The sequence below is a fragment of the Myotis daubentonii genome, chromosome 12 (assembly GCF_963259705.1).
Source record: "Myotis daubentonii chromosome 12, mMyoDau2.1, whole genome shotgun sequence".
NCBI classification, from domain to species: Eukaryota; Metazoa; Chordata; class Mammalia; order Chiroptera; family Vespertilionidae; genus Myotis; species Myotis daubentonii.
The window spans coordinates 55,343,101-55,355,866 of record NC_081851.1 but is presented as its reverse complement, the minus strand read 5'-3'; the positions used below and the strand labels follow the sequence as shown (position 1 = coordinate 55,355,866).

The window sequence follows — 12,766 nt, the reverse complement described above, 5'->3', positions numbered from 1 at the left end:
TCTAGCTAATAAATGAAAAATATATAACTGAATTAGAATATCCTATAGCCCACAATAAATTAATGGGTCTAGGCATTGAGCATCAATATATGCTAAAGTCACAGAGACCTCCTGATGTACCACTCATTATCTTGCCAAAGGTGAGACTCAAAACCTGAGTCTCAAAAAGCCTAAAAATCCAGTTACATTTGCAGGAAATACGAAGGGCAGGGGAACTTGCTGAACTGCACCAAGAGTATGGCACTGGCATCATCCAGGCTGCAGGAAACCCTACGGGTCAAATTGCTCGGGGTTCTTTAACAGATAAATTGTATGGAAAATAAACGTTTGGAAAGGAAAACTAAGTTTAAAGAGGTTTAAAAGACATATCAAAGATTTTAAAAAATGGACATCACTGAATCACAGTGTTCAGGAATGCCACTTGGTTGCTAAAACCTAAAAACGAGAAGGAAGGGATTTTTATAGAGGTCAGTATAGTGGTTACTTTCAGGGGGAGGGAGGCAGTTATGATCACCACAGAGCACATGGAGGGCCTCTCACATGGCTGACCAAGTTCTGTTTCTTGATCTTAGGTGACGGTTAAAAGTGTGCTTACTGTGTAACAATCCATTAAGCTCTATATTTGTTTTTTTGTGCGTGTCTGTATTTTTGTTTTATTTGATAATAAAAATTTAAATGCACATATCTTTTGACTTAGCAATTTCACTGCTTGTCTATAAAATAAACTCACTGAAATATGCAAAGATATAAATATAGGTATCTTCACTGCAGTACAATATATTTGTAATTGCTAAAAAGTTGGGGTGGTGATGGAAATGTCTGTTAGATGGGGGCTCACTGAATAAATCATGGTACATCACACATTGGAATAGTATGCAGCCAAGAAAAATGAGATAGGTCTATATCTCAGACATATCATTAAGTGGAAAAAAAGCAAGATGTAAAATAATATTATGCTGATCTCATATGTGTACACACATGCATACACATTGTATTTGCATTAAAAATATTTTGCAATAAAATACCCCAAATGAGAAAACATGAAGGCCAGAAAGGATCAGTGCAGGAAAAGCATGACAAGATGGCTGGCAAAAGTAAACTATTGGTGAACTCAACCCCAAGAGAGCAGATTTACTACTATGTGCAAGATTTGTTTAGGCTTCGTTTTAATAGACAATGAGACACAAACTAAATTAAAGGTCATCTTACCATTGATGGTTCCTTAGAGTCTTCAGAGTATTGAATTCAGCTTAAACTTGGAGCCCCAGTGCTGCGGGGCGGACAGGAAATTCGACTTTGGTCAGTCCGAAGTGTCTTGTGTGCGCTCACTGAGGGCTCGGGCAGGGAGCGGGCATCCTAAGAAGCACAAGAGCATCTGGAGGCCCCTCTCACCATTACTCCATAATGGAATGTCCCGATCTGCATCATCCCTTTGGGTTGGCCCCCTGCTATTTTCTAGAAACGAGGTACTCTTTGGTAAAGACATGGCCTCCCTGAGGCATGCAGAACAGGGGTGCTGCCAAGAAGCAGAGAATAGATCTTGATAGTGTGGGGAGATAGGGTTCTCCTCAAGCCACAATTCTCTTTGATGGGTTTATTCAGAACTAAAGCCTGGAAGTTCAGCCACAAGTCTCTCCTGAGGTAAAGACACAGAACCAGTTAGAATGAGAGAGGAAAAGGGGGAAAGACAGAGAGACCACAGAAATCAGTATTTCTCAAAAGCTTTTCTCACCAAATTCCTTTCATTTCAGAGTTGAGGAAACAGGGACATGAGCATAATAACCAAAGGCATATCAGCACAGAGTTACCAACAGAGCTGGCTCTTTCTACTCTGTCACAGTGCCTCTTGGCTTTTCCTAATTCCCAACCTGTTCTATTCTACATTTCCCTTGTTAATTGGCACATAAGTTTCTGCACCTAGAGTTTTAGACATATTTGGAAACTTCTTTTAGACATGTTGATCCACTCGGGGCTGAATTATCTGTGACAGCAAGAATAGCTCCACCCTGGGGCATATCCAGCAGGATGAGGGATGAGGGATGAGGGGATAAATCATGTAGTGTTCCATTCTTCCTGGCTCTTGATATTTTCACACAAGAGAAATCAGGTTCCTCGGAGTGCACAGGCCCAAAAGGCCATTTTTAGGGTGTGAGTGGAGGAAAAGTCCTTCTGTGGAGGAAAAGGTAAAGTCCTATAGGCCCAGTTACTCTCCACAGACACCCTTAGGATGGCTTTGGGGAGCCTGATTCCTCCTGTGGCAATGATACACGTGCACTGGATGACTTGGAAGAGGCAGGTGAATGAGCTATATGTATGTAGCTAAGTCGTTGACCCTTCTTAGCAACAGCTGGCAAGACCCTGTCCTTTTCTTACTGCCTCTGAGAGTCACTGTTCACCTCCCTCTAGGCAGGAAAGGGAAGAGGAAGTGGTATTGCATCTAATTTTGAGAGTAATTGTTACTATATCAGTGTGCAAAGGGCACGTTCCAGTGGGCAGTGTGGGAGTGCTCAGGACTGTCTGGCTATAGGCATGGTCTAACACTTTCTTGTATTCTTTCTTCTAATAATAAATTGCGAGAGAACAGAATGTACTGTTGTGTTTATAATTCAGGCAAACCACATACAGGTATTGGCCAACATGGTTTGATATGCTTTTTTTTTCCCCTAAGCCAACCTGACAGAAAAGCACTGAGAGTTGCATTGACCCTTCCAACATTTTTCTGTCTAGTCCATTAATCATCAGCAGAATAGCCAAGAGACCATGTTATTGCGCTGTAGCCCAAAGAAGTCTGTGGTTGTAAATGGGTTGACTGGGAACAAAGTTATATCATTGCAGTTCTGATTGATTAATGCTGAAGTCATTGCTAAATAATGGTTACCAGCCCGTTTCCACAAATCATGCAGTGGGTGAATAAGAACTAAGTTAAACAAACTTAGGCCTGTGATCACAGCTTTTTCTTGTGGTGGAGGCAGATGTGTGGAGATAGTGGGCAAGGGAAGAAAAAACTAGATCTGATCACAAGTGAACAGAAAACAACAGCAGTTTGGGTTCTCATGGTGACTTGGGCACTTCCCTTCCTCTTGCAGTTGCTTCTCATGTCTCTGCATTCCCAGTCTCTCTCATCAGATTGCCTCTGAATGCTGCCACCACAGTCACTCCCCTCTATCACTCTTGCTCCCTTCTTACAGATTTCCATGACTTAACCAGATGGAGTTACTGCCTACTCAAATGATTTAAACCTCCCCTTTCTCAAGGCTTTCCTACCCCAGTTCTCCAACTCCCCTAAATTCTTCCCAATTTGTTTTGAGCAAAATACATTCTATATCATTACACTTGTTTCTTTCTCTCTGTGTTTCTTTTTTATCACTCCCATGTTCAAGTATTTGCATGCATGGAAAGATAACATTCTTCTACTTAGGTTAGATGACCTTTCAAAATATTTAGTGTATTTCCACTAATCCTAAACACAGAGTAGGTAGGATATTAGAGTCACAAGAATGTTTGGACAATATCAAATTTAAATCTTGTTTGTGGTTCATTGAGGCATATTTAAACAATTAATGAGGGAAATGTTTTTTAAGTTTTAAGGAAGCTCAGCAACCTCTAATGTTGCTTCTTGACAGCTTTCTAATTGGTAGAAGGTGCTTCCTAAACATGCACTTTTGTGAAGTCAGAACCAGCACAGGCTGAGCCAAATCATGATTAAAATTCTTGCTGGCTGCTCCTTTTGCCAGTAGAGCTCTGTGTTTCCACTTGTTGGAAATACATCTGCCTGTCAATGTTTGAGAATGCCAGTACCTTTTTGAAATTACAAACACATAGTGTTCCTCTTCAAGAACGCCAGCATTCATAATTTTTAAGTCTCAAACTTCAAGAAATAGAAGCAATTGAATTTCTCTGCATCTTAAAGTAGAAATTGTAATATTATATGGATTGGCAATAATGTTATTTATGCTTTCAAAAAGGAGGTCCTTCTAAATTTATGCCTGTGTATTAGTCACAAGCTAATTCATTCCTTAACTTCAAATGACTTTCTTTTTTCTTTTTTCTTTCGTCCCAGAAATTCTGAATGATTGTTACAGTGTAGAAATTTACAGAAGTTTGAGTTGAAATGAAATGTTTCAGAACTCAAGTAGACATAAATTATAATTTATTAATGCAAAGAAAACACTTAGTTCCAACATCTCTTACAGGAAAGTTTTTAAATATTCTAGATATGAAAAGATTTATGAGGTGTGATTTCATAAGTAAAAAAATTATTTTGGTGAAAACTCTTTTTTGTAGATAAGAAATCACAAGAGTAACTAGATGAACTTATGTGGAAATCATTTGCTAACTCAATTGAGCAAGTGAAGTCCATTAATCTTTAAAAACCAAGATACATGTTTATTATTAGTTTCTGGTACTGAATTCTTTTTATTTTCTTACAGAGTTGTTTGTGGAATCTCTTATTTTGAAAACATGGCACTTTAACATGGGTTGTCAGTAACTCGATCCTAGTAATATGGTAGAAAAGGCATTAGGTTAGAAACCATAGGGCTTCGGTATCATTTTCATTCTGCTATTTACCAGGTTTGTGACTATAGTCATTTCTCTTCTATACTTTGGACCTCCATTTTCTCCTCTGTTCAACAGGAAGAAAAAATACCTGATCTAGCCCTAGCCGGTTTGGCTCAGTGGGTAGAGCGTTGGCCTGTGGACTGAAGGGTCCCGGGTTCGATTGTGGTCAAGGTCAGGTACCTCGGTTGCAGGCTCCTCCCCAGTCCAGGCCTGGTTGGGACTCGTGCAGGAGGCAACCAATCGATATGTTTCTCTCACATTAATATTTCTCTGTCTTTCCCTCACTCTTTCACTCTCTCTAAAAAATCAATGGAAAAATATCCTCAGGTGAGGATTAAAAAAAACACACAACAAAACAAAACAAAAAAACCTGATCTCCTTGCCTCTTAATGTTGTCATGAGGATCAAATAAGGTACTAACTGTTCAATCATTTTGAAACTATAAAGTGTGAGATGGTGAGCATTCTACTCCTCTCAGATTACATTGCCTCAAATGCATTATTTAGGAAAAGTACGAACTTGAATGCCATGTGGAGTCCTTGTTGACACTGCAGATGTTGGTTAATTTTAGATTCTAAAAGAACAAAAGAACAGAAGCACAACCAAGCAAATAATCCTCTTTAGCCTTTTCTTCGAAATCTCCTATTATATGAGTACCAAACTAAAAATGGCAAGCTAAATATTATAGAAAATTACATCATTTGAAGCATTGAAATTCTGTATATCCAAGCCCTTTTGCAGAACATGACTTTATTTCCTCCAAAGCACATCACCAATGAATTTAATGCTATAAGATTAATTATGGTTATATCTTCAAGGATCAAGTAAAAGGATTTTAATCTCCAACTTTAACTTCAAGTAACACAACCAGTAAAAACAGAAAAGTCTCAGAAGAGTCACAGAAAGATATGCAATCCATTTTGGTGGTCATAGCCTCTCTTGAACCAATGAAAAATTGATCTAAGCTCAGCTAGCCCTGGGTTCAATTCTGAAAATTCATATTTGCAAGTGTGCATTTCTTTGCAGAACAGATGCGACAGACATGCACATACTCATGAGAACTGCTTTTACAGCCTCATCAGTTTGGAAGACCTGTCCTGCTCACGTGTGCCATCTGTAAGACATCTCTTTGCATCTTGTCAAATCTGACTTCCTGCTTACACATGCACAAACAAGAGGTGTTTTGTAAAATATGTAGACAGCATCTGTCATTCTATCCCTTGTTTGCATACCATCCACTAACAAAAAAATCCTGAAATAAGCCGAGCGTTTTGTGTTTCAAAATTATGTGTAAATTATAAGTAATATATTTAATAAATAAATGTAATATATGTAGTTCCATATATATGAAGCAATAAAACAAAGGATACTTCATATCAGAACATAGCCATTAGATTACCTGAAGCCGTTTAAAAATGGTCCTGTTGATATTCTGAGTCTAGATTTTTAATAACATTTTCCGGAAAATAATCCTGTCTCAAAATTGCTCACTAAGTCTTAGTGCCTTAAGATATTGACAGAATATCACTCTAATTAAAAATAATTCTCAAACAGAAATGTTTCACCTATCTAAGATCCTTGTTTCTCTAACAGGCAAAAATTTCAAAAGATGTTTCAACCTATATTTTAGAAATTTGGTAGATACTATATGATATGATATCTCAAAATGTGCTCTCCACTGGAGGAAATATTCAAAGTAAATCCAAGGGTAGATTTTAGGATTGCTTATTATGGATGCAGTCTAGGCTGATTATTTTAGTATTAAATATATTATTAATCACCTTCCTATCTAGCCCATATGCTACCTCTGTTAGCACAAAGGCCGAATAAGACAGGTGCAACTTGATTCCATGTTACATAGTTCTCTCAAATTGAAACAAATTTTAACCCTCCAAAATACTTTCCCATGTGAAGGACTGGATTACTGCAAATGATTACAAGCCTGAACCAGAATGGATTCAAACAACTTTCATTCACTGCTGAAACTGAACTGGCTCTGACCCCCAAAATAAATTGGCTTAGTTCCCTGTAAGAGGAACATGAATCAGGTTGCCATCTGTTCCTTTCCTTCTTTAACATCAGTGGGCTGGGTTAAACATAAACCGGAGGAGTCCTTGGGGGAAGGGGAACAGAACTCTGGGTTGGTGTGTAGATGGGTGTGTTGCAATGGTAGAGTCACCCCAAGTACAAGAAGAGAGGAATCTGAAAATTATCTGGGGAAATATTGCAATTTGTCAAGCCATGGGAACAAGATGAGATTAATTTGCCTAAGTTTGTTTGAAGACACTGCATAAACTAAAGCTCCTTTGTTTGCCAGAGATGAAAAACGTAATCTAAACTAGTTTAATCAAAAGGTAATTTAGAGTTTCTGATTCAGGCAAAGCTTAATCCAGGGCTCAAACAGTGTGACCCAGGACTTGATTTATCTCTCTCCATTTCTCTATTCAGCATCTTCAACATCGGCTCCATTCTTGGACAAGCTCTCTCCTTGTAGAGCCAACATGGATGCAAGCCACTCCAGGGACTCTTGTCTCTAGATCCAAATCTAGAGCAACCCTTCAATGATTTTTATTACAATTAGAATACAGTTCAAACTCTTTACCGTGAACTTCCAAGCCCTACATGATCTGATCTGGCTCCTGTGTGCTTCTTTGACTTCACCTTCTACCTCTGCCCCTCACTCCCTCCATACCACATAGGCCTTCTTTCAGTTCCTCACATCTACCTTGCCTGCTCTTGTCTCAGGGCCTCTGTCTGTGCTCTTCCCCCTGCCCTTCTTTCTGTATAGTTGCCTCCTTATCATTGATGCTCATACACCCCTTCCTCAGGGAAGCCACTCTGATCACTCCAGTTACATCAGCCTTGCACTCAACATTGTTCTATCTGCAGCACCTGTAACTATATAGACTAACACCTTAATGTGCTGGTTTGTGCTTATTGTCCCCACTATAATGTAAGTCCTATGAAGTTTCTTGTATGACCAGTGCCTAGAACAGGGGTGGGAAAACTTTTTGACTCGAGGGCCACAATGGGTTCTTAAACTGGACCGGAGGGCCGGAACAAAAGCATGGATGGAGTGTTTGTGTGAACTAATATAAATTCAAAGTAAACATCATTACATAAAAGGGTACGGTCTTTTTTTTTTTTTTTTAGTTTTATTCATTTCAAACGGGCCGGATCCGGCCCGCGGGCCGTAGTTTGCCCACGGCTGGCCCAGAACAATGCTGGACATGTAATGGCTCCAAAAAGTTTTGTTGAATAAATGAAGGAATTTAAAATTATTATGGGTAGAATATTTCATTTTCTAGAGAACTTTTACTATAACTATCTATCTATCTATCTATTTATCTATCTATCTATATATGTAAAAGGCTAAAATGCAAAGTGTCCCCTCGGGAGTTCAACTGGGAGAGCGGGAGTTTGATTGCTCACCATGATGTGTACTGACAACTAGGGGGAGGTGCAAAACGAAGGAAGACCCTGGCCAGCCCTGATTGCCGGCCAGGCCTAGGGCCCCTACCCGTGTACGAAGTTCATGCACTGGGCCTCTAGTTTAATTATAAAAAGGCAATAAATAATTATAAAAAGAAATGAGGATGTCATGATTGGCTTTTGAAGAAACATTGTGGATAGTAGGCTAAAAGAGTTAATAGTGAGAATATAATTCTACTAGAAATCGTAACTTATGCCATAAACCAATGTAGGCGACAGGCAGGCCTAGGAACTATGTTAGGTAGAGGGATATAACAATGACCTGACATTGGTTTTGCACTTGAGGAGCCAAAAATCTATCAAAAAATATAATTTTATAATTATAATATCTAATATCTACATAATGAAAATCATATTCACATTTATGATTACCTCATTTGATCACCACAAGAGTCCTATGAGGTAGAGTATTATTATAATTGTTAAGATTAGTTTTATAGATTAAATAACTGAGGGCCAGAGAGGTTATGTGACTTGCCTTGGATGGCACAGCAAGTAATGAATAAGGTTTTTAAGTTAGACCCAGATATTTTGACTATCTCTCCTGTTCTACTTTACCACTATGTCTATTCAGTGTGATAAATGTATGTGCAACATGCTATGGGAGGTCAAGTATAACAAAGGGATTTTTTGTCTGGGGAGGTGAGGGAAGGATTCATTGAAGAAAAGTCATATAAATGGAGCTGTGAAAGGTGAGCAGGAGTTTCTAGGTAGAGAAAGAGGCATATTTCAGGCAGAGATCTAATAAAAAAAGGAAGATGAAAATGTATAGCATGTTGCATGTGGTGGGGAGCAGAGGAGTCCAGAAGAAGAGGTTGGGGCCCTATTCTGTGAAAGATTTTCAGTACCATTTTGTACACAGTTAAGTAGTCCCTGAATGCAGGGGATTGAAACAGCCAAATCTGGGTTTTCAAAAGAAAATTACAACGGCAGATTGGTGGGTGAATTGGAGCATGAAGAAACAAGTTAGGCATTTTTTTCTTTTTTTCTGTGATTGTGCAAGCAAGTTTAAGTGTCTGAAGGAGGAAAGTGGAAATGAAAAGGACAGATTACAGAATGTGTGGATTAGACTCACTTTGGGGAGGTGGAAGAAAGCGAGGAGTAAAGATTTTTAAACATTTTTAGCTTATATGACTTGGTAGATGATGATTTTCTCAACCAACTTAAAGAATATAGAAAAATGATTTGAGGAGAGAGATGGGGGTTTTCTTGTAGCTAAGATTTATCTTTTACTCATTTTTTCATCTGAGGTGGCTGTTTGTAATGTCTAGTTAGATATGTTACACAGATAGTTAAAATTATGGGCCTAACCTTTGAAAGCTACGTTGAAGCTAGACATCCAGTTTTTGGAGTCATCAAATTACAAGTTGCATAAAAATTTCTATAGCAAAAGAGGCATAGGAAACTTTTTGGCTTGATGGAAATGTTCTATTTCATGGTTATGGTTATGATAGTGGTTACACTGTTATACATGACTTAAAACAGATCAAAATTTTACACATAAATGGATGTATGTTATTTTAAATCCCTTATAAAACTAAAAATAGAAGTGAACTGCTTTATATAAATAGTAAGTGATAAATAATTTTTTTTTAAATTTTTTATCAGCTGTTTTTTAGAAACAAGAAGAGACTGGGAAATTGTTCTACACACACCTTTAAAAACATCAGTACGGAAAGCTGCCATGGTTTCCGTTGTTCCAGAAACCAGTGCTAGATGTGCCAGTTTATGGGCCATATAGGAGTTCTGCATTCAAAATCGTATTCTCTCCCCAAACCACCCTCCTCCATCCTCAGCACACCTTGTGCCACCTGGGTTGACTTCTGTATTCGGAAGAGCTAAGACAGGAAAGGTGCTTGAAGAATATAATATGACTCATTGCTGAACAAGAAATCTTTGCTTATTGATTGATTTTAGGCTAAAGGCCAATTTGGCCTCCTTTTATGGCACCATTCCCTCAGCATCACTTCCGAATTGTCCTTTCAGTGCTCAGCTTAATATCTACTTTGCCCAAAAAACATTTTTAATTTGATAGGAGGAGAAGGCTGATACCTATATTCACCCATCAGCGTGGACACATCTACCATGAGTATACAGTTACCAAATGTGTATCTTTATGTTCACATCTCAATTCTGTCACTTACTAAGTCTTAGAGCCCTTGAAGAAAGTGAGACTAATAAAATCTACCTTGCAGGCTGGTGTGGATGAAGTCAGATAGCATAAGTGAAATGCTGAGCATGGCATTGAGTAGGCACTTAATGAAAGGAAGATATCTTGTCAAGCCTGACTATACTTTCTGAATTATTTAGTCTGTATCATATTTTTTTTTTCAATGTAAAAGCACTCTTACCTGTGCTCTGCACTCTCACCCTAACTAATACATCCTCAGGAGACATTTAGGGAATGATGGTTAGGAAGCTGACAGGTCAAGGATGAAGTTGAAAAGGATTTATATAATACATACATAGATGAGAAGAGATCGTTCTGGGGAGATGGGAGGGTGAGGAACTAGATTCAGAGATGATGGCAAAGGTCTTTACATTTCCTCTTTCCATTTATTTAAAAATGCATCTTGTTAAAAAGAGGGGACAGAAGGACCCATCTTGATGAGTGGAGCTGCAAGTCTGTGTGCCAATACACCTGGTATTGATTCATGCCAGCTGGGAGAGGAGCTTGGCTTCCCAGTGTTTTACTACTGTGGTTTCCTGGGCTGGGCAGCTGGGTGTCTAATAATGATAAAAACCATAATAATACTTCATAATTACGTACTGCCCTTTGCCAGAACTTGGATTTAATTACAATGACTGTGCCGGAACTGGCAACAACTCCCTCCCTGTGGGGTGCAATACCCAAGGGCCTGGAAATACAAAGTGAAGTGGCAACAGCAACCTTCTCCTGCAGAGTCTACCCTGGCAATTCACCCAAAGTGCTCTGAGTTGGAAGCTCATCATCGGAAACAAAGAGTACTTTTCAACTGCCCACATGTACTTGGCACTGTCCAAGAAACAGTGTCTATGAAGCAACTACTGCTACACATGGGGCACAGCTTCATGGGATCCCAGGCCTGGAAGGGATGAACACAGATCGTCAAATTCATGGTTACCCTGTCCCCTACCATGAGGCATCACTACCACTAGATTCTAATAGGTGAGTTCACTGACCTTCCATTCTGATCTGGGCCAGGGATGCTTCTGTGGCAGTGTGATTCAGGTCTCAGGCGACTCACCAATTCATTTAACACTCGTTTTCTGAGCACCCATTCTGGGCCAAGGTGCTGAGGAGACACAGAGATGTATAAAGTAAGGCATAATCCCTGCCCTCAAAGCAGCTTATCTTCTGGTTGGGGGATTTGTATTCAGGCAACTGTAACATAAAAGGAAAAGTTCTGGGCCTTACTCTCTTTAAGAATAAGAAGAAAGGATGAGTGTTGGGGTGGGGGTGGGGGGGCAAAGACTGAGGTGAAGAGCTGGGCCACAACTCCAGGAGGGTCTTGCAGGTGTCCCTGTCTTTTTGTTGTTGTTGTGGGGTAGGTTTTTGTTTGTTTGCCTTTCTCTTCATAACAACTAGCATCTCCTGAATTATCTTATTTGCTACTTTACTGATAGACTCTTGTATGTCTCACCCCATTCATGAACCTTATCTGTTTTGTTCATCACTCCAGCCTAAGCATCTCAAATAACCCCTGGCACCTAGTAAAGTGCTTAGTAAATACTGGCCTGATGAATAAATGGCCAGGTGAGGCCGTGGCTGTAGAAATGGAGAGGAAAGGGCATTTGGTAAATCGAATCAACAGAGCAAAATTAGAAGGGAGAGAGAGGCGTTACCCAGTGGGGGCGTAGCATGGAGGATTACTCCCAGGGTCCTGGCTTGGCTAAGGGAGTGGATGGTGATGTTACCAAAGAAGAGAAGGAACAGATTGGGTGGGCTTCCGGAAGTGTCTGGGTTCCCATGGTGAAGCTCCAGCGGAGAGGCCCAGACGCACACAGCAGGTGCACCCAGCCATCAAGAGGATTAGGCCACCTACTCTGCAACAGAGCGATTCTGTTCGACTGAGGAGGGGTCTCGGGATCCCCTCCTGGACTCGAAGAGCCAACGGAGAACAGAGCTGGACTGACTGAAGAGAAAGACAACCTGCGGTTGTAGTTTCAGGGAAATGACAGTTCCAGGGAAACTGGGGTCAGGTGTGCATTTGGGTGGTGACAAAGTTTCAAGAAGGATGCGGTCTATCTATAGAATATACTGCAACGGAGATCAAGTAAGAACTGGAAAGTGACCCTGAAGAAGAGCACTTCCAGTGGACTCATCGGGAGCATAATTGGGCTGGACTTGAAGCGTGAACTGAATGCTCGATAGGGTCTCATAGGCAAGTTGTTTTTTCCTTTAGGGTGGTGTGTGGGGGGGGGGGGGGGTACGTAGTAGTTTGTTTTATGTTTGGAGGCGTCGGAATCCAATCACGGGCTTACCTAACACAGAAGTTTGTGAATGATGACAGGTTTCTAGGAGGCCAGCGGGAAAGAGTCCTGGCAGCGTCACAAGGCCTCAACTAGGAAGCTTCTACCCTTTCGTCCATTTCTAGAGCGGGTGCCCTTCCGTGTACAGGGCAGGCAGAGAGTGGGCGACAAACACCCCTCCATGGATTTGTGAGTCACGTTTGTGACAGCTGGGCGTAGGGATGGCAATACTTGAATTAAGTGGAGCCCCAGTTTCCCGCAG

General features: G+C 40.2%; 1 protein-coding gene across 1 annotated transcript in view; it reads right to left on the bottom strand.

The window, feature by feature from the left end:
• PIGF (phosphatidylinositol glycan anchor biosynthesis class F) overlaps positions 1 to 11,327 on the bottom strand; it is an 81,007-nt gene extending 69,680 nt beyond the window's left edge. The window contains exon 1 of the mRNA XM_059659928.1: positions 11,215 to 11,327. The gene's annotated coding sequence lies outside the window, so the exon portion shown is untranslated. The remainder of the gene's footprint in view (positions 1 to 11,214) is intronic.
• Positions 11,328 to 12,766: the final 1,439 nt, after the last annotated feature.